The sequence below is a fragment of the Neopelma chrysocephalum genome, unplaced genomic scaffold (assembly GCF_003984885.1).
Source record: "Neopelma chrysocephalum unplaced genomic scaffold, ASM398488v2 Primary Assembly neopelma1_81, whole genome shotgun sequence".
Lineage (NCBI taxonomy): Eukaryota > Metazoa > Chordata > Aves > Passeriformes > Pipridae > Neopelma > Neopelma chrysocephalum.
This window is the reverse complement of record NW_020897743.1, coordinates 5,288,802-5,309,223: the sequence shown is the minus strand read 5'-3', so window position 1 is coordinate 5,309,223 and position 20,422 is coordinate 5,288,802. Positions and strand designations below refer to the sequence as shown.

The following is a 20,422-nucleotide window of genomic DNA, read 5'->3' as shown; positions in this document are numbered from 1 at the left end:
ATATCAGCAACATTTTGGGGGAAGAAAGATTGTGCACTCTCTCATTAGGATCTCTCAAAGGTGAAATATTGGTTTTATATAATGAGGAATACTGTTTTAAAGTAATTCAGACAGATTAGATGTGTTTAATAAAGGGGCCTTTCTCCATTTTTCCCTATTACATATGCAAGAAATTGGTTTGATCATGGGTATGACTCAGAAAAATATGTTTTCAGCGATCTCTTTATAGAACACCTGATGGTACCACATTTCTTTAATTATTTTTGACAAGTTGGGTTTTAAATACTACTATATAATAAATATCCATGTTACATACCCTTTCTTGTATCCTAAGGTACCTTTCTTAAATCCCAAAGGATTACTGCAAAGATGATCTCCCTTACATTCTTTCCTCTTTCTTTTCCCCAGTTTCATACAACACCTGACATTTATTCTATCCTTATCCCTAAGAATTTGCAGTTCCTTACTGATTGAAAATATTGAGTACGTGTCTATTTATATGCCTAGTACTAATATAAAATAATTAATAAAATAATAAAATAATTCTAATAATAATAAAGAAATTCTAATAAAAGAAATTGTCTGTCTGTGCATGCATTTTGTACCCCCTGTGTGAAGTACTGCACAGATGCTGTGCTCAGGCTGTGCAAAACAAATCATTCCATGGATAACTAAAGAAAATGGATGCCAGGAAGAAAAAAGGTAGACCATCATAAAATGGGGAGTGCAAGCATTAACAATATGAAGAAAACTCCTGGACGGGATTTCAGTGTCCTCTGAACAGACAGACTGCATTTCTTCTTGGAGCAGACTGTGAATCTCATTCCATGGATGCAGCCGCCAGGGTGTGAGATACTCACACCTGTGGGAGGGGAAAATGGGCACAAAACCCAAACTGCAGCCAGGGGATTTTGACATTTCCTGAACTTACTTTGTTAGAGCTTTTCAAAGACCATGTCTTTTTTGTTCAGTTTGGTTTTCTTGGGTTTTTGTGCTTTGTTTTGTTTTTTTTTTAAATTAAGATTTCAGGCTAAAGAAAGACTGACGAGCAGAGATTAGGCTCCTGGCCACATTGGCCAGGATCATCAGGCTTCTGGATACTGGCTCATGTTTCCAACTGTAGAACTGGGTTGGGAATTGTGTATGACAAATCCTGCCAAAAATTTCCTGAATCCTTACTCATTTTTAAAGCTGTGCACAGCAAATGAAAAGAAGCATAAGACTCATCCACTTATAAAAAGATGCACTTTGCTGAAATTTCTCCTGGAAGAAAATAATAAAAAAAAAAAATCCTTAGTTATATTTTTAAAATATGACTTTATGTATATTGATTTAGATGTCTGTAAATCTTAAAATATTTTGATCCATGTAATTCATATCCAAGTACAACCTTTCAGTGCTGTATCTAAACATAGGTGCAGCTTATCCCTTTCCATTTTTGTCATGTACAGACTCTTCAGGACCCTCCTCAGTCACCGCTCTACAACATCTCTTTCAGAGAGAAACTTATTTTGAAACTAGGTAAATTATAATTACAAATAATCCCTTGTATCATTCTATTCATAATAAAATTATTTCTAAAGCCCAGCCAGTTTAAAACTGCCAGCTGATTTTCCCAAAGATTGTTTCAGTGTCAAAAAGGAGCTACCCATACCTTACCATTTCCAGTCCACTTTTTTCCATCAATGGTTTCCTCCATATTTTTCATATACCAAACCATTTCATGGTTGAAATTCTAGTTCAGTGGGGAAAAACCAAAGGACATATACTGCCAATGTTAGCCCTCACGTCTCTAAGCATTCAGTAATTCATATACATTGACAACATATAAGATGTTCCACAGAACAAAGAAGGAATGGAAACATCTCATGGAAGTTGGTTTAGAGACCTCAGAGTTATTGAGGATATAAAGAAACCTGTGCAAACTGTTTTTCTCAGTTTCTCATTGTCAAATATCTTTCTTTTTCAGTACAAAAGATGGTTCTAGTGGACTGGAAGACACCAAATAAGAGGACCAAGGGAAATATTAGTTGCAGAGATCTGTAGAAAAGAGTGCAAGAGTTGGGAGCAAATGGAAAGGTAAGTCTGAGAAAGATGAAGTAATAAAATATCCTGATTTATGACCTTGACTTTCTGCCAAAACTTAGAAATTATTTACAGTAGTAAATAAATAAATAACAAACAAACAGATCAACAAAAATGTGGAATAAGTGTTTGGGGACATTGCACAGGATTAATTTCTTTCCCCTGGTCCCCATTATACTTTCCAAAACAGAGCCAATATTTTTCTCTTTTCTCAAAGATAGTCCCTGTGCTTTGTAATAAGACCATTTTTCTTCCCTTTCTCTTTTCCTTCTGTCCTGTGGATTGGAGGTAAGGCCCAACTGTGAGATACACAATGTTCCGAATTTAGGAAAAAAATGATACAGTAATTCACCCAGCTTTCATGAAAGGTGCATTGAAATCCTGCAATTTACTCACTGCAACTTTAACAACTAATATTAACATTTAAATCCTGAATATTAGCTGTTCTAGAAGACTGAACTATAAATCTGCTTTCTAGGAATGGTGTTTTCCTTCCAATAGATGGATTTCATTTCTTTGTAAGCCATCGCAGCATTTTTAAAATATGAAACCTGAGTGCAGACAGGTATGGGCATCCTGTACAAAGGAAACCAGGGAGTGATCTCCCCATGGGATCAGCTGGATCACAGGTCTTAGCTACTCATAATTACATGACTGTAACATAAAGTTCCTGGTCTCCATCCACACCGATGTGTCCTGATAGCAAACAAAGCCCCAGAGCAGTTTGCAAGCACTGGAAAAGGAGCACAGTGTAGGCAGGGAGAAAGGGCAAAGGAAAGCTATTCCTGCAATCCTCACTCTAGTAGGCAGTTTTCCAGGAAATGCCTGTTCTCTTGGGGTTTGATAAGGGGCTTCTTTGACAGCCAGACCCCCCAGTACAGGTACACAGGCACCTTTGATTCTTTCATGGCAACACACAGGACTTTGTGGCATGTCCAGTCTTTAATTGTGGAGCCTGGAGTGAGGTACAAGGAGGGGAGACTGCAGCGCCCAGGAAGGACAGGTGGACAGAACTTGGAATGATGGTGCATTAAAATGTAGTATTTTTAATCTGTTTAATGTGTAGTCAGTATTGCCTCCTGCTGCTGCACGACTACTGATCCTGCAACGGTGCCAAACCAGCATGGCTGTCCTTTGGATATAATGACTTATCTTCAAAATACAGAAGGAAATCTCTCTCAGACATGCAGTGCTTTAGAAAATTAAATTCTGCTGCCTGCAGTTATAGCTGAACCTTTTTTAGTTGCTGTGTCACTTCTGAAAAACCTCTTGACTTTAATAACTGCTACTTGTGCACCTCAAAGTATGAGGACATCATGCTAACAATTAATTATTTTTTCCAATATTAAAAATCTCCCCAAGTCTGTAAGTGAACAAAAGAAGTGTTTACAGACAGATTCTGCCCCGAAAAATATCATCTTTGTAAACAGCATCCAAAGAACGTTACAGCACATCATTTGCTCAGCAAGAATATTTTGGGTTTGTCCAAGAAAATATATTGATAGGTGGGGTACAACTACTAGTAGTAGTATGTATGTTGGACTAGGGTATACACAAGGGAGGACCAGCTCCTTTTAATTTGAATTATTCTTAGACCCTGGATTAGGCTTCTTAGAGGTGATGCATCCTGTCTAAATAAAGGCAGACCTATAAATTACAGTCATCTTGATGCTGCTTCAGACAGACTGCAATCTGAATTGGATCTAAACTCAAAGGAAACTCAGATGAAGAGGAATAGTGCATCCAATAATGCACATGGCCCAAGGGAAATGCAGGTCAGAGTCCCTGTTCCAGCGTACTTAATGTCAATAAATAAATCAGTTCCTTCACTATGTCTCTATTTCCTTATTTTTAAAGCTGGGACTTGTCCTGTGGAGTGCTTTGAGATCCAGACATGCTGCAAGATATTTATATTGAGTAATTAATTTTTATTAGCTGTAATTATAACGGCTCTGGATTGCTTGTCCAAGGAGCAGGAACTGAGTGATATTTGGCCTGTTATTTTGTATCTCTTGAACAACTGTGATCTTTCCTTACTGTTGCATGAGCAATCAAGGTTGGAACCTAGTTGTCAAATAGTGCTTGTGATAATTTTCAGCATCTGTGTCTGTCTTCTAAAATTTTGATGAAAAATATATCAAAGTGTATTTACATGAGCTCTAATCAAAAGCTTTGCTTAGAATTTATGCTACTTTTCTGTGAGTTATATTTATTTTGGTCTTTAAATAATACTCATGCCATTAGAAATTACAAAGGTAATGGACATCAGTATTGTTTAAATTGTTGTATTTTCCTCTGCCGTGTCTCAGTGGGAATGTTGAGTGCCACACAAGAGCTATAATTGAGAAATCCCTTGCTCTCTGTGACTCTGATTGCTATTATAATTGGAATAATTTGCATTTTTATGAACATACTATTCTGTCTTCAGGCATCCATGGCTGTGCTTGATGTTTTGAAGATCATTTGAAAAGACACACAGAAATTATTTGCTTTTAGTAGAATGACTCTTTGCTTGCAAGTAAAAACAAATTATTCGGGTCAAAAGAGATATCAAAGGGCCATAAGTATCTGAAGAAGGAGTTGTTGGTAAACAACATCTACAGAAAATGATTCCTCCTCAAATGCCTGCAAAGACACTTTATTAAAATCTTTCAGACACACTAAGATTCTTGCAATCTTACCAAGCAATAAAATTACTGGTAGGGTTAGAACCTTCCACACCAGTAGGTCACTTCATCTCTCTACTCTCCTTGTAAATGCCCATTAAAGAACTCGTGGATTTTTTTCCCTTTGGAAGCCTAAGGCTGTGACCCTGTGGCCTCTGGCTGGTTTTAATATTTGCTTAGTCTCTGGCTCACAGGAAACCATGAACTGGTGGTACCACACTGTAACTTCATTCTCTGTTGTCAAAAAAACCACCTTTTAAGAAAGCAGCCTGAAACAATACAGCTGAAGCTTTGGTACCCCTTTCACCCCACTAAATTCACAGTGAGCAATAGTTTGTTGTGCACTTGAACTGTGTTGAAAAGGGAGTGATTAAACTTGAGAGAAGTTTTATCATTTTCTGTGACTAAGTGCTAAAATATGGTTCTCCATTACCCTGCAATCATAGTTACACATACAGAGGAAAATGCATGTGCAAATGGAAATTACACACCTCTGGCTAACGTTCAGCAGAGCTGAATGGAAAATGTTATTTATGGGAATTTTTCAATTTCGTAAAGGAGGGAATTTATCACCTCAGAGTCTGTGAAGTACCACAGTCAAAACAGCCAATGTAGATCAGCTGGCACTCATCTGTTGTCTTTAAACTAACATTAGAGACCTAAAAATTCCCAGGTATTCCATGTGGTAAGAGATTTTTGTGTGTAACCCTAATAATTTCTGTTGCGCCTCTCTCTTTTCCTACACAGAGGAAAGAAACTAAAATCTCACCCATTTAGAAAGAATTCTTCTAATACTGACTCAGGACTTTCTAAATTAAACAACTGTGTCCCAAGCAGATGCCTTAATATTGCTTTGAACAAGTTAACTTGTGAATTAAGTGTACAGATTACAGAGAATTAGTTAATTTAACTGCAGTGTCCAAATGTAGTGTCCATTCCAAGCCTTGGCTGCATCACTTACCAAAACAAGTTGCATAACTGTGAATTGACAAAATTCGCTCTCTGTCTTTACATCTCTCACAGAGGTGCTCCAAATCATGATTAATAGAAATTCATGTATGAATTTAAGGTGCAAAACACTTTCAGCATTGAAGGCCCGAGGCAACTAATTTCTGAGCAACTATAACCAAGCACTGTAGTGGAGAAGTCATCAGGCACATCATAGACTAAATGATAGGGGTTTTTTTTTCCCCCACTAATTTTGTTACATTGTTCTTCATGCTCTGTATAATTAAAATTCTGTCATCATCTCCATTATGGACCTCTATTTTTGCTGGTTTATAACTTTGTCCATAATTTACTCTGAAAGGGAGGCTGTGTTATGGGATTTTGTCAAAATCAGGGGTTCTTCTTGCACTGACTAAAAATAAATGCTAAGATTTTCAGAAGTGATGAATCAATTGCAGCCTTCTGGTTTAATCTGGGAGGAGGGTTATGAATTTGCAAGGTGGGCAGAAGAATCTGGGTTTTTTTCTGCAAAACAAGCCTCATTGGACACCCATTTTAAAATTGGTGCACCTGTCTAATGAACAGAGTAAGTTTGTTCCTTTTTTTGAAAAAAAGGAGTCCCCAGAAATACAGTATTTGGTGCCAGAGGTCACTGCAATGCTCTGTTACACAGGACCTTTCTCTTTCCAAATAGAATTTACCATCATTGGCTTTTTTCTTCTTCTGTTTAAAAGCAAGCAAAATGTCTGAGAGAAAATATATGACAGGACAGGTATAGCACATAATTTAACTATGAAATACTAGTATTTCATACTTCTTCTGCACATATAGATATACAGATTAAAGACTTCCTAAATGAATACTGACACAAACCAATAGAAATGTTATGAAGATGCAGTCTGGCTATTTTATGATTGTTTCTTGCACGACTACTGATTTTGTAATGGCATATGGTGAAGCCTTATAATGATTTGATAGAATTGCAATTGGTCCTTCTAGGCCTGTTTTTTGCATTCTTCTTTGGCAATGAACTCTGAAACTGTTCTGCAAAAGACACGATTTACTGTCTCTCGTGGTCATGACTAAGCTATAAAATGTCCATTCTTTTGTAGACCATGACATGATTTTAAAATGCTTCTGGTTTTCTGTCACTTCGTTTATCCTCCCATATCTCAATAACACCAAATGGTGCCATCATTTCATACCAACGGCTCCAAGTCATCCCTTTTCTAATGGGAATTGAGTTAGATCCAAGATAATGGTATTCCTAGTCTTCAGAGAGATGGACAGGGTGAGTTCAACTTCACACCTTTTTGTAAACCCATTCAGTTGCTTTACTATCCTTCAGCCTCAAATCAGAAGCTTCCCTAAAATCTGAACCACAGTGGATCATGAGTGATTACTATGGCCACAGGTGTTTTATGTGAAAGTAACAAAGGGGAAAACAGTGAGTATTGTGGAGAGGAGGAAAAGATGGAGAAATAGGAAGAAGAGGGAGGGAACCTGTCTTGTTCTCTAGTCCTGCCTGCATTGGAGTGGAGGAAATTCATGTCCATTTGGGTGTCCTTGCTGCACTGCCTGCTCCTGACATGGTCTGCTTTGCTGCATAGTATGAAGTGTTGCAAGAGAAATAGATATATGAGGCAGAGAAGTACCAGTTAAGGAGAGTCCTATTTAGAATAGAACTTTATGCTGTTAATTCAGCTGAGCACTTGAGAATGTGTCTGGGTCACCCAGTTCCAAGAGGTAGGTACTTGTGTGCTCAACATTTGGCACATATTTTTCCGGATATGTGGAGCATTTTTACAAGGTTTTTTAGCATTTGTGGCTTAAGAGCTGCTTAAATGCTTTTTTGAGTTGGCACTGAAATGAAAAAGCAGTCACAGAGAAACTGTGAATTAAAATACTGCCTTGTTCAGATGGAGTCCTTGAGCTCTCAGTGTCACATTAAACTGAGTCCATCAAGTCTGTGCTCCTGCACTCTGACAGAGAGGGCATCTAAAAAGGGACACTTGAGAGCAGCAGGGCACAGTTCTGTGTGCCTGGCAGAAGAGGGGTGGTTGGTTGAGAGAGATGGAGCAGCACCCACAAAGGGTTTAGGGTTGGGTACATTTGGTCACCTGCCTGGGACTGCCAATCCAGATGGATCCTAAACAGTGCTGGCATTGATTTAAGTCATAGCTGTGGCAGTCGAGAAAGTCTCAGGCACATTTTTAGCAGAAACATAAAAATGCTGACATCTTTCTTTCTTTCTTGACTGTTCCATACATTAGGTTGCTAATAGATGCCTCTCTTGAATTTCAGACAGTAAAAATAATTACCACAATTTCTCTTTTGCCTCTCCCCCTTCCCTTCTGATGGCTTCTGAGTCTCTTTGAATGAAGGCTTGGCTGCATAACTAGACCTGCATAAATCACATCAGCCCCTGTGTCTGTGTGTGGAACAGCAGCACAGGCAGGTCTCCTACGCACAAGAGAGGATTAAGAACAGATTAAGCACATTGATTCTGTTATTCCCCCAGTGTGTGCTTCATCTAACTATTGCACCATACACTTGGCACATTTGTGATTAAAGTCTGGGGAACAGATGAACATATTGTAAGCAGATAGAAAGAAGGCAGCTATTAAAATTAGTTTGAATTACTTGTCTTGCTTGCAAAAAATAAAAGCTCCCCTCAAAACCAGATCTTTTATCATGAATTCTAGAAGCAATCAGAAGTATTTCTAAATATCATGTCTTCCCAAATAAGGAATTTAAAGGAAAGAGTCTTGTAGGAAGCTCAAAGAAGATGGAATGAGAAGGGGAAGTAATTCCATTTGGGACTGAAAACTCAATTTTGGTCGTCAAAGGCAGGTCTTCCTATGTGTTTATTCTTTACCATTTTCAGTCTGTGGGAGTTGAGAGAGCTCAGTATCTCACAGGATGTTCTAAAAAGGTTGGGATTAGCCCTCTGGGTCTTAGATGAGTGAAACTATTATTGAAGGAAGATGGTCTAGAAAGAAAAAATTTTAATTTTCTTTGTTGTCACTCCTACACTGTGTAGACAATACTAAGATTTTTCTTGTATGTACATTACCAGCTTGAAAATTTGTCCTTGGGTAGTGAGTTGGCCTAAATTCCGGCTCCTAACAACGTTGTGGATAATGGTAAAATTAAATTTTCATTTTACTGCTTATCCTCCAATATTACCCTGACATTATCAGCAGTATGCCTTTCTGGCAGGAAGGTTAACTGCATTCTGGCTCCATTTATAAGAATGCAGCTGGGTGGGTGAAACAAGTGCTTATTCCCCTCTATTCAGCACTTGGGAACCTTCATCTAATATGGTGCCAGGTTTGGGGCTTCCCAGCCCAAAAGATACATTGACCAAGAGGAATGAGTCAAGTAAGAGGCACTTGGTGTCTAGGAGAATGTAGCATGTAAGGAATAAAGATTGTACAAAAAGGCTGGGCTTGTTCAGTTTGAAGAAATCATCCGACTTCAGCTGCCTAAGGAGTGGTTACAGAGAACTTGGAGCCAGAGAGTTCTTAGAGGTACACAGAGAAAGGACAGGAAAGAGCAGTCACAGGCTGTAACATGGGAAATTCTTATGCAACAGAGAAATACATCTCCTAGAAAGGCTGTGCAATACCCAGCCCAGGAGAATTTCAAATGTCAGTGCCCTCAGCAGCCTCAATTCACCTGAACTTGCATCAAACTTCAGTTTCCTTTGCTTTGAGTGACCAGATGACCACCAAAGATCACTTCCTACCCAAATTATTTTGTGATCTACCTGTGTACAAAGCTTTTGTTGTCACTTACAGTCAGTGAACCAAAATTTCGCAATATTAAAGGGAAAAAAAAAAAGCCTTCATACTGTGGCCTAGGTTTTTTTCCAGTTATTTTTCTCCATTTTTTCCTCTCCCAGTCTTGACTTCATAGTTTCTTTTCAAGGTGTCTGAAAACACAAGGACAACTAACCAACTATTAATGGCAGAATAAGCTCAACGGGGTTTCCTCAGGAAAAGAATCACAGATTGGTTTTGTATTTCTAATTGAGTTATTAGTGTGCCTATTTAAGGTCATAGGATCTTTATTTGTTGGTTGAGGGGTTTTTGTTTGTTTGTTTAATTAGTTAGTTTGGTTTGTTTTTTTTCTGCCCAATTCTTTATTCTGACAATTAAAAAAAGTACTAGGAAAATTACACTTCCCTCATTTCAGTTGTTTGATTCCTCTTCAGCCTCACTGCCACTTTTTTGTTACAAGTGTCAGCTATTAAATACAATTGCAAAGGGACTATAAATTTTATTGCTGTCTGTGGAAACCCCTTTCCACACAAATATGCTATCCAGGAATTTATTGTTCAGTGCAAAGTATTAAAAACAGTAAGTTGCTGTAACATTTTGGCACTCCTGTGTTTGAAGTGGTTAATACCCAGCAAGAAAATGCCACAGAGATTTAAAATGGAGTTAATATGGTACAAACTAAATTCTAAACCTTACCAGATGGGATTTTTGGGAGGTAACCATTTCAAATCCCTCTATCCCTGTTGTTTTAAAAGCTTAATGGACTGGGGAAGACAGGTAAAGTAATTGACAGATGTATCACCATCAGAGAAATATCCACATCCTCCTCTATTATATCAATCCTACAGAATTAGCAATGGTAATTCAGCTTTTAATTATGATACCTAGAAGGCTGTTGCAAAATACTTAAGTGAGGGCCATGTTTATGGAAAATAGAAGAAAATAAAATTATTAAGATTTTTATACACAGTATGGACATTGTGTAAGCATTAGTCACCTTCCAAACACTGGGAAAACAGCAGTGAATTTGAACAGCTACATTTAAATCTAGTTTTTTGGGCCTTTTTTTTAACAGATACGGAAATTCTAGGATTAAATGAAAATGAACCTTGTCTCTCCATCTGAACTGAGACTCAGAATAACAATAAAAGGCCAACATGAATTCCTTAGGAAGGAGGCTGAGCAAAATTTCCTACCAAAATAGACACTCATAACCTTGTATCTTCCTAACACATTCAGTGAGCAGTTGAACCTAAAAGATAAGTTTAGGCTTATCCTAAGATGTGTTTTTAATTGTTATCCTCTTTTCACATATCCCATACTGTGTTCTTGTTCACATAAACAGGAACTAAAAATTAAGACACCCACCTTCTTGAGAGATAGTTGCAGTGTGCCAAACAAAGGATGGTCTTTCTTCCAGAAAAAAAGCATTTATACATATATGGATTGTATTGACTCTTGTTTTTCTCCACCTTAGCTCATGAACCCTGTGTACATTTGTTTAATATGACTAGAGCAGGAGAGTGCTGAGGACCATGACTAGGAGGAAATAGCAGGAAATGCAGCTGTGGATTGCAGCTTTGTATGAAGCCTCTGCAGCTTCTTTCATATTTTATTCTATTTAAAAAATGCTCAATCCCTCTAATAAAATTCTTATATGAACCACAGTCACTAAAGTGGTTGTGGTGCTTTGAAGTTTGACTTAATTAATATGACTGTAATTTACTTCAAAGCAAATACTCTCATTCACAGTTAAAGCTTACACAGAAAGATCTAGAAGGTGCTTCGAGACGTCTTTTTTGTTACCCTTTTAGCCCTTCTAAAAAGAAGCTTCTGGTCACCCCCAAATTACGGGCTTCAGAGAACAAAATTGCTAAATTTCTTGGTGGCTAATCTCTTTCCTGGGCTTTCAAACCATAATAAGGCTTTTCTTATAAATTACTATATCTTGTACGTAAGGTAAGAGCAGAGTAGGAGCATCATGTGCCCTCGTGTGGATCCTGCAGCACACCCAATCAAGGCATCATTGTTTGCATGCTCTTTCTTATACAATCTTATCTCACAGTTCTAATTTAAACGACCAGCTCTCAAAAAAAAATAAAACCACTAAAGGAAACTTTCAAATTATGCTGATTAAACTAACTAGCTCGCTTATTATACTGTTTTGACAATATTTCCTTTTATTTAAGCAGTACTGCGAGGCAGCACCTCATGGGGAGCAGGGAGGATGCTCTGGCTGAAGGCAGACATGAGAGCACAGCATCACAATATGCTGATGGCTGAGCTACCTCTGCAGCTGCAGAACAGAAACTGTGACTCAGCCACATCTCCTTCCTTGCCACTCTTAGCTGGGGGGAAGAGCGTCAATTAGCTCCTCTTATTGTCCTCCGTGGAGCTGATTTTTGTCTCTTTGGATAAGCAGTTTATTGCTGCCATAAACAAGTGTTTCTCAGCTGACAAAAAAATACTCCTTCACTGAAGACAAAGTGAACCTGTGTTTAATATAAGTTCCCATGAAAAGTAATTTTTTAAAAGGACTCTTATTTAATTTCCCTTGGCTGTGTTACTAATAATACTATTTGATATAGCAAATAGACTCCTTCAAATTTTTCATTGAAACAGAAAAAAACCTTCCTTCCACAGCATGTATTTAATAACTGTTCTGCCCCCTTATGATGTCATTTAGTGTCATTTACAGTCTGCTGCTCAAATCCCCTGAAAATAGTAAAGCAGGGGTTGGATATTTACTTTTCACTGGTTTTAAATAAAGCCTTGTTTAATCCCTAAGTGAAAGACTCGGCCTTCTCCTCGAGGAAAAGGAGCTGATAATAACTGTGAATGTGTAACTTCTGTGTCACTGAAAAAAGATCTTCACTACTCGCCTTAGCACCTTTTCTATTTCTCTTGCTGTAGGTGTGTAATGGGTGTGGAAAAACATTTCCTAGTCAGCCAAACTGCTGCATGATTCAACTGTAAGTAGTCTATACCAAAAATATTAAATTTTTTGTGGCTAACCACTCAACAGTTAGCTACCACCATAAACCAGCAGCTCTTCTGCTGTGTGTTCTGAGCTGTCTTGCACCCTGGGAAGATCAGAACACAGTCGGTGGCCCAGATCGATTAAACACATTTTATTTGGAAGAGGTGTCACAGTGTCTCTCCTTTCCCAGCCTAACAGAACAGTTGGCAACCTTTCCAGTGACATAAAGAGATCTTTTGAAACCCATACGCCTACATAAGCTCCTAACATCTTTGCTTTAAAGGAACCATGTTATAAAAGAGAAGAGGGTGCACATGGTTTCATAATATTTTCCCGCTGATTCTTCTAACTCCAAAACAATTCCATCTACAAATACATTTTGATAACTTGCACATTTTCATATTATCTCAAGCAGAGGGGAACTGGCATTTTTACGACCTGGGGTTTGCTTGTTGGCACTTGCATTGCTGGGGAAATGCTCATTAGAACTCCAGTCAACACATTCTACTCTTTCCCAGCCTAAAGTCATCAAAGTTTAACACGGAGGCACATTTCCCAGGAACACAATTATGTCCAAAAATCTAATTTAAATTAAAAATAAAAGAGCTGCATTCAAAAATTCATGTTAAAGAAACCTCAGCATGAAACGATAGCAAATAAGAAAAGTAATTTACTAAAATTAGCTAATACCCTGTATGCATTCGTGTTCAGTGGCTGATTTTACAAGTAGAAAAGTGCTCATAGAAAGGGAATCATAAGCACAATGCAAAGTAACCATGTCCCATGGAGACTGAGTGAAAGCAGGAGGATTATTTTGTTTGTGGGCCCAAAACCATCATCCAGGGACAGTTCCAGCTGACTTCAAAGTGTTTCAAAGTGTTTCACATTCAAGCAGTGGAAGGCATGCCTGTACCTATTTTATTATGTATGTCTTTTTGTTTGGCTGTGTCCTGGAGTGCTCTGCAGAGTGGCTGTAGGGAGTAAATTGGTAGAGTTAAAAATTCACATTAGAGGGACAAAAAGAATTAAGAACTGTGGACAGGGGAGAAGGCAAGGATATGTTTAGGAAGGGGTTAGAGATTCAATGAGGTAGAAAGAAAGAGGGAGACTACTTTCAGCCAGTGCGTGTCAAGAAGGAATGAACTAAGCAGTAAGAGATCTTATGAGGCAAAGCAGAAAAAATGATGCAAAAAATACAGAATAAAAGGGAGGATATAGGTTAAGCCAGACCCTGAGAGAAACAGGAGAATCACCTTAGAGGATTTTGGAAATAAAAGGGTAAAATTGAGTGGGGATTGTTATTTCTCTGAAGCTTTCTCTTGAAAGAACTGCTCTTAAGAAGCACCTTCTTTAAACAGACCAAGGCCACATTCTGAACTAATTTTCACTTCCTCTCATGTGTAATTTCCACTGAAACTCATGCAATTCTATGCTTACAAAATATCAAAAATGGATCTGAAGGCTGTATGAAGCCACCAGAAATATTTTGAACTTTTAAAATTGCGACTGCAATTAACTGTTCATTTGTTTCTCAAGGAAAAGGAAACAAAACATCTGACAATTTTGTTGATATTCTAATGGAAATGAGTACAAAAGGCAGAAGTAAAGCAATCTCTCTTAAGTAAGCCTTTCATTGAATTATGTTCATTCCTGAAGCCTCCATATTCTGTCAATTCAGATTATTGTTTTTAAGCATTTCTATATAAAAATAACATTGAGTAGAAAACCCAATGCCAGCATTACCAAGCAAATGATTAAGGGCCAAGGTAAAAGCAAACTCTTCCCAAGTTTGTTTCTCAAGTACCCTTAGGTTTGCACCCTCAGGAGGCAGGATGGAGCCCTGGGTGTGGGGGAAGTCAGTTTATGAGCAGGGTGGTGGTTCTGTCACTCTCACGTACTTGCCCTCAAACTATCCTTCACTTCAGGGTTTGCAACAGCCTTCTTGCCTCATAGGAAAAATATGGATCTCAATAACACAACCAGTTCCTCCCATCAGTACAAATATGACCTTTAAACCCACATATTAACTGTGTGCCAACAAGCTTTACAATTCTCTCGTAAGCATTGTAATTAAAAAGATGCAGCACTTGTTTCATCTGACATAATGCATTCAGCAAAGTACAATAGCGTGGGCACATCTGTGTATTTGCATACTAGAAAAGTCTAAAAATACTTGTATAAAAGACAAAAGGTGGCTTTTGAACACATGACCCAGTCCTAGCTTCAATTACATGTTTCAGCATAAAGTATTATGATTTTGTTTTTAGCTACACGTGTGTGACTACCTAATTACAAGGCAATGCTTTTAAATGAAAGGCCTTGATTCTAGCACTAACAAAGGGGTAAATGAGGACCACCACTGGTAACCAGAATGGAACTGAGCTGGTGCAAAAGTTTCTTGAAATAAGAATCTTGCTTAAAGTTTTTGTCTGTTTCTCTGTATCTGGAAGAGAAATGTGGTAAAATCCAGGTTGGCAATCTCAAACTGGCTTTTGGGATTTACACCATTAATCTAAAAATATGATGCTTGACTTCAAGGAACAAATGATGACGGTGTAGTTAGGCCTCTCAGTCTGTTGCACAGACTCAGAACCATGTGTGCTCCTTTATACTGAGTTTCTCTGAAGTGAAGTTTGTTCTAAGAAGGGAACAGAAACAAATTTTGCATTGTAATGAGTGAACTGCATTTCTCAGGTGTTTGCTGAAAAGTACAGCAAGTACATACAGGTAAATACATTTGTAACTTGCACAATGTTCATAGAATACAGAGAAGAGCTTCTGAAGGAAGAGAAGTACCCTCACCAGTGGGAGCTAATGAATTAGAATATACACTGAATGGACATAAAATTGTCCCTTCTTCTCTCAGCTGATGCTGCATTTAAGTTGCACAACTAGATCTGTACAGAACTATTTGATTAAGTTCATAAGATTTGTGTGTTAAATGTTTCATTAGTTTAAAACATTGAAAATAATCATATTACTCTGCCAGTGTCTAGTAACTTAGACATCTGAATGTCAGTTTTTTATCTCACAACCTCTTATCTAAGGAATATTGTATGTATTCTTCAGATGGACATCTAACTATCTAATCCAAGAGAGGATGTCAGCATAGCCATAAAAGGAAAGCATCTTCTTTCCTGAGACTCTGACAAAATAAAGCATATTGCAAATATTTAAATAAACAGTTTGGTTGGGATTTTTTTCCCCATGTGTTTTATCTTTTCACTTTCATCTGTAAGGTAACCACTTTTGACTGTGGCATATCTGAAGTTCCTTTATTATTTATGAACATCAGTGAGCTGAGAGTCTCTCTCAGGAGGGAGGGAGAGAATCAGTAGTTTAACATTTGAAGTACATCTTTCACATTCGAGATTACAGTGGATGACTCACAGTGGGTGAATCACGTGGTTAATGTCTGGCAGTCTAGAGCATTTTTTATTCCCTGAGTTCTCATGAGAGTGTGGGAGGCAGCATTATGCACCAGGGTCACCCAAATTAGCATACACCTAGACTTTAGATAATGAATTTTCCTTTATGAGAACTAAAAGCTGGGTGCTGTATGTGATCACAGGTCTGCACCAGTTCTGCTGCAAGAGGTTTATGGCAAAAATCTGAAAATGCTCTTTAGGGACAACTGGATCATTTCACTTTGTGTGTCAGTTCTGAAACGTCACTGGATTTATTTTTTTGATTGTCATTCTGAATTGGCAGTCTTAAATATCTATTCAAACATGTTACTTGGAGATTTCAAGATAAAAAGCATGGGCCTACTGCAAAGCCTGCTAAAGTCAGCACAAAACTTTCCATTAATGTCAGTGGACTTCAGAACTTAAAAATATTATTCTTTCTTACCTTTTCTTCTTATGAAAGAGCCTTTTCAAGCCAAACACTTTGGTTTGTGCTTAATTTTGAGTATCTATAAGTATTTAAACTCCTGCAGCTTGAACTCATTGTGCTTAGTATAGCATTCATTCATTTCTGTTCCATGATTTAGTGAACTACTAGAGTTGTATTTGAAAGAGGTGGTTTGAAGTAGCTCTCTGTGTATAAGCATGCATTTGTGCATATACTAATAGACTTACAGATCAAGCACCACTTTTTGAGCTTCTTATGAATTTTCTCAGTACCAGGATTATGAAAGTGTTGACTCCTGAGATTATGGGCAGAAAAGGGAGATTAGATAAAATTCAAAAATCATTTAAGGAGATTTAAATATAAATGTCCGTAGCGGAGTATATTGTTTGTCACCGAAAAGAAGTAAAAACAGGTTTCATTTAAAATAAGAAGTAAAGTTATAAAGCATATTCTAAGAGCTTGTTCTTAACAACTAAAAAGTAAGAAAATTACATTTTGATGATTTAGCTTTTTTTTTTCCCGTGATGATTGCGATGAATGAAGTTGCTTTTTAAACAAGATATGCTTAAAAAAAGTTTTTTGTCAAGGATGAATTGATGTTAATGGCATCGGTGTCATTGTTTTTCTAGATGAACAAAACTTTCTGACATAGGAAAAATGTTTACAAGGTTTCATGCATGGAGTTTTTCAAAGTCTAGATATATTTTAATACTGAATATATAATGACACAAGTGTGGTGTGGTTGTAGGCTGTTCTTTAGTGGCAGTTCAGCTTTATAATGAACGTTTAGATTTTTTGTAGTTAATCCAGTATTTTAATAGAGTATTTATTCATGAAGACAAGTGAATACACTGAAAGTGGTACATAGTATTACTACACTGCCAATATCTCTAATTAAAATAGCAGATAATTTAGCGTATATTTAGAAGTATATTCTTATCTGTGCATGGTAAATGTCATGATACCCCTCCAACTGACAGGAAAACTGATGTACATATTTGTGATGTATCCAGAGGAAATCAGAGGCAGAGCTCTCAACAGCTAGGAGAAATATTTCCAGAAGCATATTTCCAGAATACATTTCTATATATTCTAACAAAAACAGAACAATATCTTCACAGTTCATATCCATAGTTAAAACATGTAGGCAAGACATATGAACCAATTTCCCCAAAATGACTGCCACAGTTCAGTAAAAATATTGTTTTCTGATTTAAATAGATGTGCTCATGTAATACCAGAAGGCATTCTTTACACTGACTGCCTGGGAAATTGTCAAATGTTTTGAGTAACTTCTTTGAGCATAAATCCCCTGTCAGTAATATAACTGGCTACAGTTGTACCTCAAGCTAATAGCACTCTTGCCCACAAATGGACTGAATGAAAAATATATTAGAGGCCATTATAAAGTCCAACTTTTAATTTAGTTTCTTTGGATGGCTCACGATAATTTGAAGTCTTTAAATCAAAAGTAGATAGCATTCTAAAAGACATTATAGCTCAACAATTATGAGCACAAAGTAAGAACTCCTGGGTGATGTTCTTTGGCCTGTGGGAGGCATGAAGTTGGAGTAGATGATGGTAATTGCTCCTTTAGCTGCCACATCTATGAATCTAAAGTACCTTTTCCACAGTCCTGAGGGGAGGGAAGAATAGATGGTCATCAAGAAACAGTGGTTTCTGTTAATGCAGCCTTCCAGCTACCATTTCTGACAGCAGCTCTCTGTACAGACATCACCATTCTGCTCTTTTCCATCAAGCATGGAAGTGATTAAAAACTTTTAGAAATACTTGTATAAGGTGATATTCAAGATATTGACTTTAGCTAAATGATAGTTAGGGTAAGTTACACCTCAATATCACTCAATCTTTTCATTTTACAACTCATCCTAAAAGTCATTTTGCTAAAGGAAGCAGACCTATTACTGCTGGTGATTTATTCAAAGGAGCTCATTCTGGTTCCCTTGGGGCTGTCTCCAGGTGCTTAAGGCATATTTCCCTAACCAATTTCATACTCTGTGAAATCTTTTCTCTCTCTTTACCTCTCTTATCAGGAAAGGATCAAATTTTCTCACCTTGAAACAAGCTTGTTCTACCCTTTTGAGCAATCATGGGAGAGAGAGGCATCATTTAGATATTCTTACAGGTAATCAGGAAGGTAATTGCTAGATTAGCTGCCACTGCAGAGTTCTCTTCAAATGCAATCTTACTTCAAAAACAAGGGACTCCTTGACCTCTGCAAAATTAATAATGTCTAAAATCCACTTAGAAACTTCTCAGTCTTCATGTAGGGGTTTCTCAGATTTCAGCTTTTCTAGAAAAACAGGTAATATTCAATATCTTTCCTCCCACTCATTCATCAATCTTTGGAGCTGAGTGTGAAAGCATCTTGAATGCATTCCATTTCAGTCCTACCTGAATTCCTGCCTCAGGTTTCTGCACTGCAGTGCACATCTTAACCTTTACTTCTCGAATTTCTCACTTTACTGTGGATCAAGTATCCCAATAAATCTGCCATTAAAGAGCATAATTAATTTAGGTGATGGAGCTGTGGCTGTTGCAACCACAAGAAGTTCTAGACAGTAACTCTGCTGTACAGCTTCACTGGATGTTTTCTGTGCTGCTGCTGTGGAATTCATCTTTTATTGAACATGAATACAGTAATGAGGTCTATGGCCACATTTCTAAATCCTACTTGTGTGCAAAACTTTTCTTTTAGGGATACTTAATTTGTGAATATAGATTTATCCATTCTGGCTTAATTTCTTCCATTCCCCTTCTGTGTCCCTTACTCAAAAAAATCCCACAAGAAATTTTGTATTTATCCCCAGTTTCTTTCTTCTCCATTGAAAACTCTTCTGTCTGGCATCCTATAGTGAGTTCTATATCCTTTTGGGCAGTAATTCCTTTTCATTTCCCTGGTGTTCTGGTGACACCTGCATTCCTTGAGTCACCTTGGAGGATTTCACAGTGGGGACAACCATTCTGCTCATGTGTACCCACACAGGTGTCCTTCATTCCTCACTGACCACGTTACTGGGGTTTCTCCACCTGTTGCCAGTTCTGTGACCTGTGCAGGGTCTTTGTGTTTAATATGATTAACCTGTAGTGGGATAACCCAACATCATCAAATTTAATTTAGTATTCTAGGCAAAGCTGGTGGTGGGAGGGCAAGGACGTGGGATGTGGCATTAGCAATGATGGTGAAGGAGGAAGGGAATAAGCAGCAGAGGAGGTTTATTGTGGAGCTGGGAAGCAGTACGGATGTTTTTTCTCATCCTGTAGCAACAGGAACTGAGGCAACTGCCAAGAGGCACCTAATGTCCCTTTCTGGCAGCACAAGCAGAAAGACAAGAAGTTCACAGCTTGATTCCTTGCTTTTGGCAGCTCAAAAATGATAAATACAACAGGAGTGCTCTGGAAAACAGCCTGATGAAAAGGCATAATTAGACATCATTTACCCATGGCAGGCAGAGGAGGTATGTACTTATAGGCTTACAGCACTTTCCATACTGCATTTCTTTATTAACTCTTTGTTCCTACTGGAAAGTTTAAATTGGCTTTAAATATGCTTGGGTACCACAGTGAGAAAACAGTTGTTCTGTAAGTCAGTCAAGTGGGCTTGAATAGCTGCTCAGTTAATAGTTTGGAAACGTGCTAAGAGGTTTTGAATTGTTTGTTGTTTTTCTCTTTTGGTGATGCACAAATAGCTTGAGCTCTTTGAGGGAAGTATGATGAACCTATCAGCTGTGGAGGTAAAATCCTGGAGATTCAGTCCTTGCCTTGTTCCTTCAGCTGGGAAGAAAAATCTCTTTTGCCAGGAGATAAGTGAAGAGGTGCGAATGGGTGACTGCTCAGGTGACAAGTGAAATTCAGTGGAGGATCTGCTCTGTCAATAGCTGAGGAAATGGCTGTGGCAGTTTGTCTTCTCAGTGATTTGTTGCTGCCCTCCATTGCATCCTGCACAGTAAGCAGCAGGAGCATTCCTTGCCAGAGAGTAAAGTAAGTTAAAGCTTACCTTCAGCTGCCAAGGAAAGCTGTTAAATTAGCCTTATTGGTTCTAAACTGCAATAGCTGAGGAGCATTATTCTGAGCCATTCTCC

The 20,422-nt window shown here is 37.9% G+C and overlaps 1 protein-coding gene across 4 annotated transcripts in view; it reads left to right on the top strand.

Moving 5' to 3' along the window:
* The window catches only part of SLITRK4 (SLIT and NTRK like family member 4), a 138,075-nt gene that overhangs the window by 39,364 nt on the left and 78,289 nt on the right, over positions 1 to 20,422 (top strand). For 3 of the 4 annotated variants that reach the window (XM_027690580.1, XM_027690581.1, XM_027690584.1), the window contains 2 exons: positions 1,970 to 2,079; positions 12,398 to 12,456. The gene's annotated coding sequence lies outside the window, so the exon portion shown is untranslated. The remainder of the gene's footprint in view (positions 1 to 1,969; positions 2,080 to 12,397; positions 12,457 to 20,422) is intronic. The other variant, XM_027690583.1, reaches the window with a different exon arrangement.